Here is a 20,560-nt window from a genome sequence, read left to right on the forward strand (position 1 = left end):
AGCACCAGGCTTATGCTGCAATAGGGAAGGCAGAGGTGAGAGGAGGCAGGCCTGGGTTGAAATGCCAGAGATGAGGACAGGACTGGCAGACACCCACGGGACCTACGTGTGGCTGATCCTATCTGGGAAACGGGGTGAACAGCGACTGCTTGAGCCCCCTTCCAGCCCTGCAGGCCTGTGCTTGGCAGCTAATGATAATCAGTGAGCTTTGTGCCCATCCCCACTCCTTTCTCTCTGGGCTGCAGTGATCATCTACACTTCTCCCACAAAGCTCCCTGGCCATATCCTGAGAGTTATCAGCTTGCCCTGTGAGAAGTGCTGCAACAGCACCAGCTCCTTCCTTCCCACTTTAGGAAACCACAAGACCTTAATGGTGGCACAGCTGATGCTAGCACTAAAAGTGCTGGGTGCCATTTAGAAGAGCATCCGCTGTSTCCTCTAAACCCCAGAGCATCTGCTTGTGGCATCTCATCCAAGGAATCATGCTCAAACACACTRACTTTGAACAAGGAAGCAATACTGCTGCCACAAATATACAAAATTCATTTTTTAGCCTTTTTGTATARCTCTTATTTTAAGTTGGGTGTTTTTGATTCAGTTGTGGTCTAGCTGTAATATCCCGGGCTATGCCACAACATTTACAAAAATCATCATTAATCCAAGGGAAAACAGTGACTTCATTGACTAGAAGCACGCCTGATTATTTCCGAGTAATGGGAGAAGAAGCAGGCCCAGAGATTCTGGCGTTCCTGAGCAATAAATATTTGAGGAGTTTGTAATTACTGAATTGTATTTTGTAGTCTTTGGGCTGCAAACTCCCTGACTGACAGCACAGGCCAACCAGTTCTTTTCTTGTTCATAATAATGGCAGCTTATCTGCCTGTAGTGCCAATGAAAATAAATCATCTGGTTGCCTYATGTTCTACGGGGGTGAAAACACAGTCATCACTGCTCTGTGTACTTCTATGCTAACATTACGCCTACAACATTTTTTTTTTAAATCAAACTGCAGGATTCTGAAGAGACTCCTATGTACTGGAAAGGAACAGAGATCTGAGGCGCAATATATGCAAATAATAAGGTTACAATACTTTCATTGTTAAGTTTAAATAATGGTTTTTCAAATTAGGTTTGCATGTATGAATTTAGTGTACTCATTGACTAGAGCGATGTACAATAGACCACCCATAATTTGGAATAGCACTATGAATTTATCCCTTTACGGACAGGCATCATTTAGTTTTCCATCCCCACTCTSTCAGTATATCTTCAGGCTGGCCTTAATCATTCCTGCTACATGAGCTATAAGTGTATCCGGATCACATAATTTTCCATTGTGGGTTCATATGCAATTAAATGATTTTAAGTTGAGAGTGTGCAAATCTTTGAGAGTTAAGATCTGTACCACTGAACCAGAATAAAACTTCAACATTTTTCACTCATTCAGTGTGAGAGTAAATCAGAATTTATTCTTCTGAAGTCAGAGATTTGCATCACTTTAAAACAGGAACAAGTCAATACATTTCTTCTGTCAAGGGGGAACCAAGTAGCAGGTTAATTCTTTTCACTATATACTGGGAATGTCTGCTGCTCTGCAGCAGTTTTCTTGTTCCTATTACTGACCCCCCCAGTTTCATTAAAATTAAGCRTGTAAGCAATCAAATATGGGGCAGTTTGTGCAGGAACTGCTCCCACTCAGATTCTATCCAAGATAAAATTATGTAAGTTGCAAGCCAATGAGAGAAGGAACCCTAGTTGTATTTCCATCTGGATCATATGTCCCGTCCTCTTTCCCACAGCACTTGATAGGGAGATGCTTGGGCAGATTGTTATTTATGTCAGCACAAACTAGTGGTACCAGGCATGTCTCCACAGTACTGAAGGGAAGTATTAGCATCAGCATCTTTGCACAGCATATGTATGTGATGAGATAATAGACATCTGGCCCTGAGCAGCTACTGCAACTCTGTAAATCCCTTGTTTTGTAGTTGTGCACAGAAAAGCTACCTCCAGCGTGTGTAGTCTGTAGTAATACATTAAGGATCATGTTGGTCCTTATATACTGCACTGAGTTACACAACGCTGTTTTCAGATCCCCAGCAATACTTGTGCCCAGACRTCCTCAAGCACACGGGTGCCTGAAGAGGGGCTCAAGTAGTTGTCAGGCRTCTGTAGTTTTGCTTGTAAATCTCTAAGGTTTGCGTTGCTCCGCTGCACCCCTAAGGTGCCAGCCTTGTAGCCTGGCAGCAGTCCTCGGGCCGCGTGTCTCTGCCCAAGGCAGACCCCGGACCTCGTGCATGTGGCCAGGCAGAGCCTTCCCATAGGAGCACACATGCCCACAGCCCCCTGCACCCCAGATCACCTGCCTGTCCTGCACCTCGGTGGCAGGAACTAGTTGTCCAGGATGTGAGAAGCCTRTGGTCACTTTTTTATCAGCCTGAAYGAACATGAACACCAAATTTCCCACTTCCAAAGAAGTTTTTTCATTTCCATTTTTTCCTGGGAAAGGAAAGATGGGTGTTCAGATCCCTGCTCCAGTCACAAATTGTGCATTTTACCCAATTACCATTTAGGATAAACGCCCTAAGTCAAGGTTAGTGTATAGTTAGTCTTACCCAAATCAAGGAGATTGTAAAGGCATGCACTACTATTGAGGAAGATGAGAGTCAACATTTTACCAGAGTAATATGATTATGGCAATCAGTTACTGTAGAATAGATTGTGTGGTAAATTCTGTGATGAGGCATTTCCAGTTCAAAATCCCTTGGGATGGATATGGGATCAAATTCTACTCTCTGTGGGTCGACAGTTTGTATCTCTGTGGCTTTATGTGGTAAACGGTTAGGCTATTTGATTTCTAGTACCAAGAATAGGAATGAAGTGTCTGATTCCACTGCATGATATTCTGCAAATATCTGTTTGAGCAGCCAGGTCTGAGTAAAAAAAGAAATCAAATAGAGTGATGTGGAAAAATCTCTTTATGCCTATAAAAGGATCACTTCAAAACCACAGGATTTTGTATAGGAACCTTTTTCCTTAAATAGTAGAAACAGTCGCTGGTTACATTCCATCGGGGTAAAAAATGGGGGCTTAGAGGAGAGCCACAATATCTGATCACAGTTTCCTTTCCCCCTTCTTCTGCCTCCTCCCTCTCATGCTCTCATGTATGTACCTTCTCCTAACCCCAGAAACTGTGGAAGTGGGAAGCAAGAAAGGAAAGTCTGTTCTACAGATATATACATAGGTATATTGCAATGATGCTGCTTTCATGTTTCATGTACATATACATGTATGTTTTGCACAGCTAAAGAGGAACTGCATGTTGTGATTTTCCTGCATTCCTCAGGAAACATCCTTTTGTCCCATTTTCCTGCTGAGATAAGGAAAACTTGGCAGTGAATTTGCTGGATAGCTCAAATACCATTGCTATCTTCTTCTTCAGGATAACACCTGCAGCCTTCTCCCTGCCCACGATGGACTAGAAGGCGGGAGGAATAAAAAACAAAGCTCTTCAGCACAGCCCTTAAGAGGGCAATGGGCCAAATCCTGCCCTGCAAAACCTTACTGACATCAGTGGGATTAAATGGGCTGCTAATCAGGACAGTGGGATTTGTGTCAATCTCTTATTTAGGATGAGATTCCGAGTCCCCCAGGGTTAAAAGTTAGCAGAACGTGGGATGGCTATGGCAGCAAAGAGGCAGGCAGCTCCATGGGAAATGGAGCTAGCACAGGGTCCCCTGCATGCGTGCGAGCGTGTACAGTGGGAAGGGAGGAGCGAAGATGGGGATCAGCTCTACCAAGGAGCAAGGCCCTGGTGCGTCTAATAGAAAGGGTCCTGCTGCTGCTGTTAGAAGCTCTCATCTCCCATATACCGGCTGGCAAGAAGGGGGAAAAGATTTTCATGATTTCAGTGTTCACTGTCCCCATTGCATCAGGTTTGCCTTGAGGGTGGGATGGGGAAAGGAGAAGACAGGCTTCCCTCATTGAGTCAGAGAAGGGCTTGACTGGGCCTCAGTCCTTCTGGGGACTGGTGAGAGCCTGGAGAGTGTGTATCTGCTAGTACATTATAAAAGGAATCTCAGTGTTCCAATGAATTTGCTGAAATGACATGAAGAATCTTCCTGGGGACTCAAGCTTGCCCCAGCCCATCCTCCTGCCCAGACCTAAGTCAATCCTCACAGATGCCTGCGTAACTGTTCTTAAAAACCTTGAATAATGGAAACTTGAGTCTCATGAAACAATTTATTTCAATGTTTCATTATCCCTGCTATGAGAAAGGCTTTCTTAAATCACTCTTTTTGAATTTTTCATGCATCACTCCTACCTACAGCAGGGATAGAGAACAGGTTATTTACTTTCCTTTTGCGCAGCCTTTTTTGTGTCTGAAGACCATTACTTCTCCCTTCAGCCATCTGCTCTCTAATCAAATCCAGTTTCTTCAGCCTGCCTTCCTGCRTTGTTCTGTTTATTTCTCTGTCGGTATGTACCTTTCTTCAGGAGTAGCACCACATCCATAAAAGARTCTCCAGAAGAAGTTTTACACTAACAGAGGGAACTAAACAGAGAGAAYGGAGATGTCTTGAATGCTGTATTCCTTTTTGCATATTCTACAATGGATTTTTTTTTTCAACAGTATGACATTATAGATACACATTCAGCATGTGATTCATCACAACCTGCGGGTCCTCGTAGCCGAACTGCTGCCAGGCAGTCATTCCCCACCCGCTCTCACTGACACTGTCAGCTCTCAGAAAAGCTGTACATTAATCCCTCTTGAACTACATCTTATTTCTTTTCAATCCATAGCTCCAATTTGTCATTCCTCTAATGTGCACCTGRCTCGACAGCTGCTTTAGGTTCAACAAGAACATGCTCTATTTTTCTGTTGTCCAAGCTATCAATGAAAATATTGGTTAGTYTTAGGATGAAGGGGAGACCTCTCCCCCCCAGGGATCCTCATTCAAACTCTAGGTAATAAGGAAGTACTGACAGCTTCCAAATGCAACTTTCTAATGGWTTCACTCTCCCCATTACAATTTCATTTCGACCATATTTCTGTTGCTTACTCATGAAAATGTCGTGCAAGTGATGGACTTGTCACATTTTGCAGGAACCAGGTGTAAAGGGCCCCTGRGATGGAACTGCATCACACTTACTTTACAAGCAAAGCATGGAGTAACACAAAAGTCCACCAATGGCAGATAACACTGCATAGAGCTCACCAGGCAGGGGGGAGGCTGTGGGGACTATGTTACACCCACTCCAGGCATAAAAAAGTTGGGAGAGGGGAAAGGGATCCAGTATGCCTCTGCCACCTACCTTTACTTGCTGCTGCTATCACCCAAGTCCTGAAGGAGAGTTGGAAGAAATGTAAGGAGCAGTGAGAGGAAGGCTTCTACTATGGGGCTGCTGAGAGCAGCCATGATGGAGGTATCCCATGTGCTGAAGTCACTTGCGTCACTCAGAGCATGGGCCCTGCTGCAAGAAAGCTTTGTAGCCCACCATAAGGCCACACAGTGACCATGGCCAGCTGGCACAGGCAKAGGCTTGAAATAGGACAAGGGCTCTGATGCTGCACAGCAAGGCAGGTGAGGGGCTGGGAAGCATGGGGTAGGGGCCATGTGTCTCGCATTCAGTACATGCAACTGATTTCTGCTCCCATAACAAAAATAAGCAACCCCGCAGTGATTAGAGCTGTACATAAGGCTGGCCACCTCCAGAAGTAGGGATGATTATGTTTCTACTTCATGTACCTTTGCACATTTTACCAAGTCCTACCCCCTGCAAAGGCCACAGTCCTCATACTGCACATGCTCAGATTTCTAGGAAAATTGSTGCAATTAGCAAGGGATAAAAAATACTTTCGATGCAATTGCTCAACCTCCTTTCCAGAGAGCAACATATTATACAGCTGGAGACACACTGCTGGAGAAAGCACACTCAATGTACTGGCCTAGCAAACACCTTCTGAACATTTTTTAATGTGACCTGGCAGCAAACCAGGGTAAATGGCATGTTCTTTTTCCAGCGCTTTGGCCCGAAGTGTGTATTTCAGAGGCTTAAAAGAACAGTCAGTCAATTAAATGTGATAAATGAGGCCATTTGTCACCAGCATTTTAGCTTTTCTTTTAAAGTATAAAACAAGATAATGAGCAAGGCTTGAAGAAATCCTTTGTGGTGTTAAGAGCCAGGGGCACATGATATACAGAATGGATTTTCTGCCTCTCCCATCATGTGAATGCGATCTGACAATACTCCCCCTCATGACACAGAAATCAGAGACAACGTTAAGAGAAAAAAAAATCGCTAATGGATGAAAAACCAGTGACATGTTGCAATAAAGATAAGAAAAGAAATGCACTCAGTTAAGGGCAAGTCTACCTCCATTAGCCTTCTTTAAGTTCTTATTTTAGATGCTGGACAGTAGGAATACTAATAGCTTAACCRAAAGTTTGGCTTACAAATAAGTCTCAGGTAGCATAGTTACAGGTACACTGACTACTCAGTGAGAAGCTGCAGGGTTTGCAGCCGGGGGTGTGCAGCAGTTGAGGCGAAAGGCAGCCGGCCCGTTTCCTCCCCCAGCACTGGAGATGGGGCATGACTGTGAAGGCGCTGGGCTGTGTGAGCCGGAGGGTCCCAGGAGTGTGGGAGTACCAGGGCTTTGGGGCTCGGAGATGGACGAACAGAGCGGGCTGTGGATGGGGATTCCTCCRTGTGGTTGGAATTACATGCCACAGAGCAGTCCAGAGTACTTCCAGCTCTTTAAAAATGGCACCTTTATTTCCAGCAGATCCCTTAAAAATGTCTCAGTTTGTGCTCTGCACTTTCCTGTCATGTTTGCCTAGGAATTAAAAAATATCAGCTGCGATAGGTGAAACCGCTGTGCACATACTGCATGTGACCAACATTGACTGTATTCTGTGGCTCTTCAGTAGGCACCTAACATTGGCCTGTTTGTCCGCATGGGAATGCTCCTTTTGGACCTTTCTCCCATTTCCCCACTCCGTCTTCCTACTTATGTTACCATATATGGAATTACTTTTTGTTCCTTGTTTTTCTCCATCAGTCATCAGTTTGTGCTGAATATACTGAGGTAAGAGTGCAGGTGAGTATGGCTGTGCACAAGCATGAACAGATAGCTAAGACAACCAGAACCACTGACAGTCTGTCTCTGCGACCTATGTTTTATTTATGTCTGTACTGTGCTGTCTTGGCAGAGTTTGATTTAGCCCTGGGATGAAAATCCTGCCTTCTTGTGTAAACATGGACAGCCTCACACATGCTGCTGACACTAAATAAATAATACATGCAGTACATGAAATCATATATTTTTAAGGAAACTTCCCAGATGCACCAGTGTAATCAGGAGGTATCAAAGTAACTCAAAAGATAAAGAATTAAAATCTTATTAAAAGAACTGCATGAAACTAGGTCCCAGTCAGGTACCAAATACATAAATGCCAAACACACAATTTAGTCAACAACTCAACATGAGGTTACTTGTAAGTCAGTGTGTTTTAAGCTCATAATGAACTTTGTGATGGCCTTCAATGAGGTTGTGTGCTAAGGACAGCCCTTGCCAGGCATTCTTACCAACGGTAACACGATGATGGCAGCAATCAGACAGTTGCATCCATGCAGACGTTTCCACCAAAACTCACAGCTGCCTCTCACATTAGTGAGTTCTGTGCCAGAGGGGATTTTTCTAATGAAGATTTAAACAAYTAATTTAGAACCAAATTCTGTATTGTATAAAAACTAACAGTAACAATGAGATATCTGTCTCTGCCTTCCATGGAAGCAGGCTCAGCCCCAGCCTGTGGATTATCCAGACCAGGTCTTGCTTAAAGAGTGGGATAATCCTGCAGAGACTTTTGGTGCAYTGCCCATTTCCTCTCCTTCTGACTCGCTTGGTTCCAAAACAAATTCCTCTTGCAAAGGCCCAGGCCATTTTAACTATGCATTCCTGCTTGTAACATGATCCTTTCTGTATAAGGAGGTGAACTGGTACAATCTGGTGAACTGTAAAGGAAAAAGATCCCAAATAATTGTTGGAAATGATTGGAAAGAAATGTCTCGTAAAACAACATCCTCAATCAAACAGAGGGTTGAATGTTTCAGGTGCATTTAGTTGTGAAATTATGTATTTTCAAAAGCATGGTGACTTGCCCCCTGGGGAAGGTGATGGAAGTTTGAGTCATTGCTGACGTCTTTCTTTCCCTCACTCTWAGAGTCCAAGCGACTGCTACCTGCACAGCCAGGCGGTTGGGTGTCACAGAATCACAGAATRGTTGAGGTGGGAAGSGACCTCTGGAGATCATCTAGTCCAACCCCYTGCTCAATTAGAGTGACCTAGAGCACATTGCCCAGGATTGTGTCCAGATGGCTTTTGAATATCCTCARGAATAGAGACTCYACAACCTCTCTGGGCAATTTATTTCAATAAATACATTTTTCCTTATGTAGAGGACAAWGGACAAGGGCACTACCATTGTGCCTTTGCACCAAACAAATGTGAAGTCCACACTCTGGTCTCTAGGTATGTTAGAAATGCACTATCCATCCCTTCTGCAGCAGAGGTTTGCTGGCACCCACTTCATTTATCTAGAAGTGAGGAGAACACACAGAAGGAGTCTCTGACTCCTAGAAAGACAGATTTACAGCTTTGGGAAGATGGCTCTGTTTGCAAACACTTTCCATGGTTTTGTTCCTCCTCTGAGCTCTACAGAAAGTTGAGGCTCTTTAAAGCTGCATTAGCCTTCCTCAGGAGCACTGTTTTCAGATCCCTTCTCAGTCAAATTTGAAGCAGGGACATCAAAGGCAGGGCAAATCTGGTCCAACGTTCATTTTGATCCATTTGGAGCTGGTCTGGGCAGTTGAAGCTTGCCATGGTGTGCAGAGTCTTTTGAAATATTTACTTATCTGACAGATGAGAGAGTTATTAAATAAGTTCTGGTGTCTGCAATTTTGTGTAAACAATTTACAGTGCCATGATTGATACTGGGTGCTGTTTGGAGAGCAGCAAGACTGATTGTATATACTGGGTTTCAGTTCAGTTTCAAGGCTGTGCAGTATTATATCCAACAAATAACAACAGTTAATCATTAGGACTCATGCTGCYTTCAGTTGTCGTAAAGTCATACAAACACAGCCAAATTAAACTAATGCTTCTTTGAGGCAAATAACTGTTTCCAGGTTTTACAGAGAGCAGATAAAGTGCTGAGGCCGTTYTAAGAGCAGTTTTTAATCTCTATAAAGAATGTTAGATGCCTGGGGCTGAGTGGTGCCACAGAGGCCCCTCGCCTGCTGGCAGCCCCTCATACCCTCCACTCAATCCCTCTGGGACACCTCGCTCTGCAGCACAGCCCTGCTGAGGCGCCACCACCACTGAGGCTTTCTGAGGCAAAGTGGCCATGTGGCTGATGACTGGCCAGACCCTGCTTCTTGTGCATGCAGGCCCTAAGCTGGAAAGCGTGCCTCTGCCATGCAAGCCATCCCCGGGGGTGTTTAAGCATCCAACACTCAAGCATCCAAACGAGAAAAGCCTGTTCTTTGGAGGAAGAGATGTTCTTGGCTCCTGATAGTCTCCCTCCTACCTTCCGCTTGAATGCCTTGGGCATGTAAGGACTGTGGTTCATGGGAGCCCATAGCTCATCTGGGCAGCCAGATCTATTGCAGAGAGCAATGGACCCTGGTTAAGGTACAAATTTCAGAAGTTCCTATGAAATGGAAACCCTGTAGCCAGTGCAGCAATGCAGGAGCCACACTGGGAGGGTAAAGCTTGGAAGAAGAGGAAGAAAGACCCCTTTCATGCTACAGRTGCTTAGATTGTCCAGGAAAGAAAGAAATTAAAAACAAGATTTAAAAATTGTATTCTAGAAATACTTTTTAAGGGACATTCACTGTCACACATCTATACCAGATGGTGAGAATAAAGAAAGGGAGGAAATTAAAAGGAAGGAATCAACCCTGACATTGATACAAGGTGGCTGACTAGGTGTGAAGAGTGACTGGATAAAGGCTCCCCATACCCACTCAGAGAAAAATGTGCATCCTCTTAGTGGAGCAAAGTAATGAAGTATTGATTTGACATCAGAAATTATTGAAGTGTGATAGCATATCGTATTGCTGAAGATGGCATTGTGTGATGGAAAGAAAAGTACAAGGAGGTCTTTCCAGTTCAGGCTGAAAAAAGAAAAAGGATGTATGAGACATGGCCTTCCCACATRCTGCATTCACCTTGGGAGCAAAGTAATACTTAAGTCCATTCTGAAGTCTGTCCTGTTTCCACACTCATACTCAGCCACCAGAAAAGATTAATGGATAACTCCAACTTCACCAGTAACATTCATTCTCAAAAAGATGTATCTTTGCATTTATTCTGTTGAAATTTTCACTCAGAGCATAAAGGATCTTGATCAAAACAYAGTCTTTTCCTCACAAGAGACCATCCAGAGAAGCACTGCACTTACCAAGGCAAGWGAAGGTTTTGGGGGACTTGAGGGACTGCAGCCTGATGGCACCACTGTCTTGATCTCTGTGGAAATGTGACTTGATGTAGTTAATCACGAAGAACCGGGACCACACAAGGACAAGAATAAAAATGATTCAGGGAAGCTCTGGTACTTCTTCTTGTTTAGCTACAGTGATTAAACTCAAATAGAGCCTGAAACAGGAGGATGAGGTTCAATTATAGCTGATGGAACATCATAACAAATTCTTTCTTTTCACTTGCCTTCACTAGTGAGTAATCCAGCTCCTACCCAAACCCCATGTTAACAAAGGAGATTTTGCTAAAATCTGTTTCATCAAGATGCTGGAAGAGTATAGAATTAGAATTGCAGAAGATAGACTATATTTTTAACTTTTAAAAGATTAAATCCAGCCAGCAAGTTCTTCACCACTGATTGTTAAGTATTCTGATTATTTCAGGCAAACTGTAACAGATTACATGAACATAATGGCATGCTTCCAGTTCCTACTCCTCAGCTTGGCCATAGCACAATCTCAGTTATCAACTGTATATATGTTCCTAGTTTRTTAAGACTGAACCTGCCTCCAGGAGCCCCCCATGTAGGGGTGGACATGCTCCACAGGCGGTCCCTGCCCACAGTGCTCCAGCAAGGGACAGCTGGCCTCTCACTGATGGCTATTACAGGCTACTTGCATTTTCAATCCAAACATATTTTAAAGTACAAGGAACAACTGGATCTAGATTTCGGTGTATGCACCTTCAGCCGTTAGAAGTGCCGTGCATCTAACTGTAGGAAGAAAAGGCTATCAATACAACACCCTGCATCCAAAAAGACCTCTGTTTTTGGAAGTTACACTATTCAGCTTCTGGGTGTTTCTTGAAACTGTTTGGCATAATTTGAGGATTAGGTCTGCAAGCCCCAGGGACTAAGCACTGGCTTTCTGAGTTAAGCGAACTACAACCTCAGCACAAGGAGATGCTGGCCTGCAGCAGGGCTGTTAGGTAGAAATGCAATTCAAATATATTAAAAAAAATAAAAAGTAGAAGTCTTTTATAAATGGCAATGTTGGGCAGCATTTTATAAAGAGCTCAAGGGATGTTATTGTTTAGGTAAATATTTAAGGGAGATTCCTCTCAATTTAAACACAGAGAGCTATAGCACGTGGAAAGTGGTAATGTTTGATTACATATATGCAAGAGGCCAAAGCAAGTGGCTGTGAACAAAGGAGGARGAAGAGGAAAAAGCAAATTCGTTTCACTCTATTTCTTCATGCTACATTATTGACAGCAGCATTTCTACCTGGTGTCAAAGTGTAGCGGGGATGAAAACCCTTGCAGTCACAACAGTGAATACTCCGTGTAAGAAAACCATTCTGCAATACCTTTCAGCATTTTGTCTGATGAAATTGCTCATGGTACAGATAAATGGAGAGTTTAGTCTCCTCATGCGCTACCAGAGCAGACATCATCCTACCTGGCAAGGTAACAGCCAGGTTTGGCTGTGGGCATGAGGAGCAGGCGATATGGAGAGGACCAGCTGGGCTGTAGGATCCACCATGTGAGCTATCAGGTCTTTGACAGAGGAACAATCACAACCTTGATACTATGGGACTGCAAACTGTAACAGATGTGTTTAAAAATTCTGCTTGGTTTGCTTGGGGATCAGGGATGGAAACACAGATGCGAGTTTATTACACTCTGACGGCTGCAGAACTGGAGTCACCTTGAGTGGTGTAGCTCAGCGCTGCCAGGCTAGAGGCTTGATAAAAGGAGGTGCTTTCTGCCCTGTAGGTAGAAAAAGCCAAGGGCATAAACATCTAAACTACAGAAGCAGAAAAGAAGAAAAAACAGAGAGATTCATTGCTGAGGGACCAGACTGCTAAATAAAGGTGAACACATGCTAAAACATTGTAAGCAGCTAAAAAACCTCAGTGAGTTTGAGGTTATCAGGAACCTGTTAATTTTATAGTCTCATACCTAGATTTGGACTATGGGATTCACAAGGACATTATAAATGGAGTCACAGAAATAGACTTACAGGAATGCATGACATTTGCCTTAGGGTAGGAAACATCAGGGAACCTGTTTCCTAGATAGTATTTATCCCTGCAAAATGCTGAAATACTCATCTTCCTTATCCCATGCTAATCTTCTTTTGAAAAAGGTAAAGCTTTTTTTCCCTATCAGAAAAGATTTTTTCTTTTCTGATATAGCTTTGTATCTGCTTTCCTGAATTTAAGTCAAAGGGCAACAGGACACAAAATAAATCACTTTTCTGAAGTGCCCACAAAACTAGAGAATTCTTTAAAGGTCACAAAATCCTGATCACATGTATTTCATGGTCACATCTGAAGATATGGCAGAGCCTTTATACAAAGCAGAACATGATTTATACAGGAGAATGCTGTCTGGATTATCAAGATGGCTGCTACAAGAGTACCCAGCTGGACATTATCTTGCTAAGAGACAAAATCTGTTCATCAGTTCATGAACAATCATTGATGCTTCACTCTATCCTGCACCACTCAGTAGCAGAAAAAAAATAAAGATCCTAGATCCTACTGGTTGCCTTGCACCATGCTGTTAGCCCAAAGCTCCTGTAGCATTCCCAAATGCAGTTGCTGAGCAGTCCTCCAAGGGCGGTAYAGTGTGAAATTGCATAAGGTCCGTATGCCACTCTCTGGATACTACTATGGTCCAGGGCTTCCTTGGAGGACCAGACATACAGAAGGTGTCTTCAGCAGCCTTGGGCAGCTTGGAGACATCCCCAGGAGACACTGAAAACCTGAACAAATTAAAGTGGTCACAGGAACGCACTGTATCACATTTGTCTGGTCTGCAGCTTAGGAGTCAGACCTCGCTCACAGCTAATTCTGCCCACATCATAAATCACTGGGATGCTCTCTAGAGTGCCGTTCTTGGCAAACGCTTGGCTTCATAAGCCATGGCTGTGCACAGGTGGTTCTGGAGATGGTCCAAGTGTGCAAAGTGGTATCTGTGGCACAACTACAGGAAAGGTAGCAAGCCTCTGTCAGAGCTGGGAGTGACCTGATTCCCTGCAGCCACAGAATCTGGGGACCTCAAAGGTGCTATAAAATCACCTTTAAGTTTCTGGCTGCTTTTCTAGCATGGCTCAGGATAGAAGACTTGGCCCATATGATCTGCAGAGACAGGGGGTCTGCAGAGTAGATCAAAGCRTGTGGTTTAGAAAAAAATGCTAATTTGCAAGACACAGTGTTTCATAATTTGTGACTATATGGAAATAAATGGGGAGGAAGAATTACACAAAAGCCCTTTTTTGTTAATTAGAGAACCACAGAATTAATTTTGTGTACTTTAATCTCCAGCAAAGGCCAAATCCTAAGGCCCAGCATTCTAGTAACCATTGAACAAGTCATGTTATACATACTGGTTTAATTGAACCAAAACCATAGGAAGAACATGATGACAGAAAACAAGTAGCTAGCTAGGAACACAGTTGAGGAGAAGCTAGGCCCAACTCTCAAGTAGGTTTCAAGCAATGCAGGTTTTGCTTTAGGACCCTTGAGGTGACCTAACTCTTTCACTAGTCCTTGTGCAATGAAAGAAGCAGGCTGGACCAGAAAGTGTTGCAGATTAGGAGGCTGCAACACATTCAGAGCTACACAAGATACCTTACACAATTCAGGCTTCCTCCTACAACTACCTGTTTGTTTCCTTAGTAATGTTAGCACCCATCTCTAATCATCACATAAATTTATAATAGCAGAGTTTCCTAGATCTATTTCTTTTGTGACAGCTTTCCCAAGGGCATCTTCTATGAACATCTTTGGTCTTTTGACTGCAAGTCATCACTCCACTCATCAACCCTCATCTAGATCAAAGTCTACGGCACGATTTGTCACCTGTCCAGACAAGCACTTCCATGCCTCCATGCCTCCCCAAAACTTGGGGGAGCTGCCATAAGGATTCACCACCCATGGCTGCCTGTAAGCACCCACTACAACATCTAGCACAGCCTGTAAGTAGGATGCATATGAGTTGATGATGGTTATGAAACTTCAGCTGTATAAGATATTCAATAGCCCATAGCCAGCAGAATGGGAAGTGGGAGAAACCACTCCAACTACGACAGCAGCAGGAACAGAAACATGTACACTTTAACTACCTACTTTTGAATGCTGAAATCACATCAAGAGGTAAAATGGAAACCCTGACATTTCACCATCTGTCTTCAAATGCTGCATATATATTATATACAAAAATAGGTTATAAGAATACTGTTAGGACTGCAAAATRCATGAGGTGTGAGATGCCAAAATTAAGACTTTCTTGTGCTGTACATTATGATATGCTTGTTAATAAGATGATCACACTGTATTTTGCCAGAGGTCTYTGCTTTATCCCATGGTACAGGATGGACTGTCTTAGCTGAATAAGATGTTATATATAATTTCGCTTTCTCCTTATTGCTCAGTGTAGTCTTAGACTTTATTTGCTATTCAGTTCTCCCTCTGAATACAGATGACTAATTTTCCTCACAGTGATTTCTGTGACATACCTCCCTGTAGTATCCATGTGCTTCGCAAGCATTTCTGAACTCCGGTACCTCTGTCAAGTGTGAGGTGGTGCTTTATCCACTTGAATGAAATGGAAATGGAGTTTGATCACATTAGGTACCACATTGTCAGGGGTTAGGCTTGATCACTCACTCCTGCTGTCCCCTGCCACTGTGACCCATGCTCACATCCATCCCTGCAGGCTTGGCAGGTCCCACACCCAAGGCCACCTTCAAGGGCTTCAAGGTCCCCAGATGAGGCACAAGGGCTGGCCAAAWGGAGATACTGAGGACTTTGGCTTTGCAAGAGGGTTTAGCACTAGGTGACACTCGATATGCACGAGGTACAACTGCCATCAGCTCCAGCCCCTGGAGTGTGCGTTCAGCGCTGAGGTCTCAGGCGCCTATGCCAAAAGGGGAATACACAACTACTGACTGCAGAGTGGTGAATACCTCTGTTTAACTGGGCCCAAAAGACTGCAGAGGAGAGAGGGACTGAAGCCACCTCTCTGAGGCTCTTCCAGAAAAGGCACCGTGGATGGGGCAGCTCAGGTTTCATGCCTGACTCTGGCTGTCAGACTCTCCCTACTACTCACACCGTGACATGCACCTCCCTGCTCTCTCCAGCTTGTCCCTATCCTACTCCCGAGTGCTCCTCAGTCCTGGCTCTCCACTTGCACCACTGACTCCCATCCCAAACCCATGTCCCGACCAGGACAGTCGCCCTTCAGTTGTGCAATTCCAATCTAGCCCWAGGGTTGTTGTCCAGGACCTTTCTCTTAGCTCAGCATCACCAGGACCACCCAGCTGCCTCCTGGCCTCCAGCCCCCACGGATGCAGGGGGAAGACATGGAGGAAGGAGAGAGGTTCCCTSCTTTCCTCATTGTTGTTGTGCCTCTCTGCCCTGCATGCTGGGCTTCATCCGTATCCCTAGGGCTGGAGAAAGCCCTTGGGCTGCAGAGGTGCTGTAGCCTGGACCCTTCTGAGGCGCCGRGGAGCAGCAGAAAATTTGCTGTGCTATCTGGATGCACAAGAGCATTTGGGTCGGCACAGGGAGCTGCAGGGTGCAGGGAGAAATCGTAGGAGATTTTGACAACTCAGCCCCAGCACATCTCTAATAAGCTGTACAGTTGCTATTTTTTCCCTTCAAAGGCTATCACTAGGCCAAATCGGAGGAGTTTTTAGAAAGGAAAAAAAAAAAAAAAAAGCAAACACAGTCCTGACACAAAGCTTAAGCTCTGCCAAATTTCAGATCTCTACTCCAAAGCATAGAGGGATAAAAACTATCCAAATAAAGAATCTTCAGGTTCCTCCCTCCCGTTTCTGCCTTTTTTTCCCCCCAATTGGACAACAATGCCTTTTTCCCTATGCTCCTTCTTGGAAATAACTGGACAGATTTGGCTGAAATTTTCCAGAAAAGAACTCAGCCTGAGGCAGACACTCAAGTTGGAAAAATGTGATCTAAACGGTTCAAGTCTGGCAGAGTCTGTGAATGCCGTATTACAGTGGGACATGTGTAGGAAGCCTTCCTAACAGCAGTTGCAAGCAATCCCACCTTTGACATATTCAAAGTTATAAAAGCTTTTGATGCTATTTTCATTCAGGTGCATCTTATCACTATTTGGGTATGGCACCAGGAAAATAACTTGAATTCAGAGATCCCACCGAGCCTTTTTGTGCTCTTAACAGCAATCTCTATTTGAACAGCTCTTCCTAGCTAATGACTGGTTGTACAAAAAACACAGTTCCCTCATCCCCAGTATTTGCATGTGAGCTCCTGCTTCTGGAATGGAGGCAGCTGATGCTAAAATGGGATTGCTCTCTGAACTAATGTATTCAAAATTAATAAAAGAAATAAAGCAACACACTCCTCTGGCAGGTTCCCATGCATATTTTCCATAAAAGTTCATTTTTCCACATGAACAAATTGTGAGTATGTGGGGGATTTTCACTGAATCTTGATATGGAACTTAGAATTCTTGGCACTGGTCTGGGAAGTTAAAATGACATCAGCTTGACTTTCTACATTGAAATTTTATAGTTGCTGCCCAACCACATTTCTTTGTTCCACACATATTCTCTCTCCTCCGAGCCGCCTCTCCGCCACGGCTTGCTGTACACAAGGATCATTAAAAGCTGTGCCTTTGTATTCCTCACAGCCCTGCTTTCCGCTCCCTCCGCCAGGCACCCAAACGATAAAGCCGCGTTTCTCCCTCCGGGACAAAGCAGCACTGTTGGTGCCACCTTTGCCAGGCGAGCGGCCCCAGGCAGCACGGCACGCGGCGCCGGGGAGCCCTGGCTCGGCGCTCAGCGCCCGCGCGGCGGAGGGAGAGCACACGCGCCCACGCRCCCACGCGCGCGCCTCGCCGCAGGGAGGGGCACTGGGAGACARCATATTTTTAAATTGAGCAATGGTGTGAGCAATGGTGTTCCGGTGTGATCGGCACGGCGACCCGCTGGTTTGGAACASCATGGTCCGGGCGGGCTGAGCTTGCACTCAGGATCCCCTGCAAATCGCAGCGCACTGTGTGTCCCYGCGGAGAAGTGGGAACGTCGGGGCAGGTGGAGTTAACAGATCCCAGCGCTGYGAATCCAGTCCGACAGGCATTAACACAGTCGCTACTGTCGTTTCTGAGACTTCAAATAAAAGAAGGTTTCAAGAAGAAGATGATACTTTCCCRCGTACACTGTGACTTGGAAAGCAATAACAGCAAATAAAGGCACTTAACTACCTGGCACGGCGCATTAAAACGTTTCTGGACGCGCAGCTCCGTCCCTGCCGTAGCAGTCGCAGCGTGACAGCGTTAGCACACGCTCCGTCAACAGGCTGAGCGCGACCCTCCAGCCCAGCCGCAGCCGCTCGCGCGGGGATTGCAGCAGCTGGGCAAAGTCGCGAGGAACTGGCTGTACCTGATATTCAGCAAAATGCCAGTTTTGTGTTAGTCTAGCTTGATCACTTTAATACCCGGGTTTGCTATTTCCTGCGTTTCCTGCATTCAGTCTCTCCCCCATGTGACCGAGAATTGCTGCTGCCAGCTTCTCCAAACAAGATTATCATTTCATCATTTCAYTGTCGCGTGGAAATAGCCACAAGACCCGATTAACGGTTAAAGACTGTGAAGCCATTTGCCAAATGCTTCTTGCTATGTACACAGCGATGCTTTCCCAATCACATTTACACGCTCATTTTCACACGCACGCAGACACRCACAATGCAGAAAATCTTTACCTTTCACGTGCACAGGAGAGATCCTGCTTTCCTCTCATGGATCAGAAGTAAGACGAAAAACAAAAACAGAAAAGACCCTTTAACAGACTCATCTACTGAGAGTTGTCTAAATCCCAAGCCTGCTCCAGCTAGCAGCTCTAAGTTTGTGCTCTGAATAGAGGCTGTGTTATTTTAACCACAGGATTTCTAGTCATGGGGGAGGAGAGATGGATTAGGTACGTTTGCAGTCTAATGCTTCACATTTACCTCAACTGAAATGAACTACTTTAAGCCTGATGTAAATAAGTGCAGCCAAGATATCAATTTCAAGAGCACATTAACAATTATGCTTAAACTAACATGCTAAATAACTGTGGAAAATTCCAGAGGAATAAGATAACATGCTTTTGTGTTCTTTCCTAAATAAAGGGCATGTGTGGAATTTCATGCTAGATACTAGGACAAGTGAGAGACAGCAGATGAACTGCACAGACTAACCTATATAAGGTGCTGTACCTCATAAAACAGTATTCCTGACACCTGTTAACTTGGGGTTCATCAAACATCAGAGCTATTTGATTTGTCATAGTTTGTAAAAAGCACAGATATGATTGCTTTGAATCTAGTATTTCAAAAGGGCACATAAAGTTTTAAAGGCAAAAAGTAACATCTGAAAACGTCTTTGCATCTTCAGTTCTGTGGGTGCACAGATATTAGTACTTCAAAGCAGTGCCCTCTCCAGCAGGGWTGTAGGCTTGATCCCATCCTTGCAGCTCACTGACTGAGACAGAGGTTGCTAAACGCAGGCAAAACATTGTGTCCAGGAAACTGGGTTTTGCTTTTTTGTTTTTAATCCAGCTCAAAATCTGCACTCATTTCCTCTTTTATGACACTTCACTACTGCAGCTGCTGTCACAGCACAGCATAGGCTCCAGCACCGACCTTCCCCGCTCACCTCAAAAGTGAGGGCATGCAAGAATAGAGTTGGTAACTTCCTWTCTAAGAGGTGTGTTTTGGAAATAAAATACATTTRAATTTTGTGCTGAACTGAGGAGAATGATTGGGGTGCATAAAACTAGAGGAAATAAGGATAAATTCCAATTTGTCTTTGACCACAGAGAATCACAGAATCACAGAGGCTCCGGGAGCACAAGTTTAATTCCATGCTGAATAAAACCTGGGTCTATAAATAACATTATCTTACCCTTACATAATGTTTTTCATGCCAAAGCATTCCTGAGTGCTCTACAGACATAATCATCCCATCTGAAAACCGCAGGCGGACCTCCCGCCCGGGCCTGGAAGCGGTGCCGCCGCCTGCGAGGCAGCGCGGCTCGGCCGGCCGGGCTGGAAGGAGGAGCAGCGCGGCCGGCTGGGACCTCGCCGCCGCTGCCGGCAGCGTGTCGGGGATTAGGGGGGCTGGCTCGGGGCYGGCGCGTCGCAGCTAACGCTCCTGCGCGTGGGGTAACGGCGAGGGGTGCAGGGCACCTGGGTGCTGCTGCCTCTTATTCTGATTTACGAGCCCGGGGTCTTTAAGGAGCAGCGGTGGCCACCAGCTGCCTTAGGTGTCACCTGCTCTGCCACCAGCTCTCTGGGAAAGGACTGGGGCATCTGCCTGACCCTCATGCAGTAGGCAAAATCCCATTTTGGGAGCATCCTTCTGCTTCCTGGGCCATGGGCTGAGCCTGCTGAGCTCCCCTCCCATGCCTGGCTCAGCCTGGCTCAGCCAAACTCGTGGTTGTGGCTAATCTAATTTTGCTTGGGTAGCAGGACCGGACTGCCAGGCATCTGCGGCGCCAGCCAGGCAGGGTCAGGTACCGCGCTAGAGACAAAACCTCCCCCAGCCTCGTGTGAGCCAAGCCACCCCAAACAGTCCCCAAGCCTCTTGCTCATCCAAGCCCCTGCTTTCCCCAGGGGGGCACCTCATCCACCCATGGGACCCACTTTAACACTGCTATATGTGCAATAAGATCAACCTTCCTGATGACTGCCAGCTACAGGGAGCGTGGCTGTCCTGGTCCTTGCACGGGGCCTCGGCAGGGACGGGGGTGTGAGGAGCCCTCCCAGGCACGTGTTCCCAGAGCCTTCCTGGCCCGTAGGCTCAGGAAGCAGAGCATCCCGTCCCCTTCTCTTGCACTTCATCTTCCACCTGGATGGAGGAGTTTTGCACACACAGAGGATGTTTCTGTGCTGCAGAGGTGCATATGTTTCTTTTTTTGCTTAGCTGGCTAGATAGAAAATAGTGGGAGGAAGAGAGGCCAACAGCAGATGCTCGTCAGGTTGACCAGAAAAGAATCCATTGGTCGACGGAAAATAAAAAAAAAAAAAAAAAAAAGAAAAA

At 45.2% G+C, this 20,560-nt stretch overlaps 1 protein-coding gene across 1 annotated transcript in view; it reads right to left on the reverse strand.

Moving 5' to 3' along the window:
* JCAD (junctional cadherin 5 associated) overlaps nt 1-18,387 on the reverse strand; it is a 68,693-nt gene extending 50,306 nt beyond the window's left edge. The window contains exon 1 of the mRNA XM_085318265.1: nt 18,241-18,387. The gene's annotated coding sequence lies outside the window, so the exon portion shown is untranslated. The remainder of the gene's footprint in view (nt 1-18,240) is intronic.
* Nucleotides 18,388-20,560: the final 2,173 nt, after the last annotated feature.

Source organism: Rhea americana, unplaced genomic scaffold, assembly GCF_003343005.1.
Source record: "Rhea americana isolate MKP2758 unplaced genomic scaffold, rheAme1 scaffold_53, whole genome shotgun sequence".
Lineage (NCBI taxonomy): Eukaryota > Metazoa > Chordata > Aves > Rheiformes > Rheidae > Rhea > Rhea americana.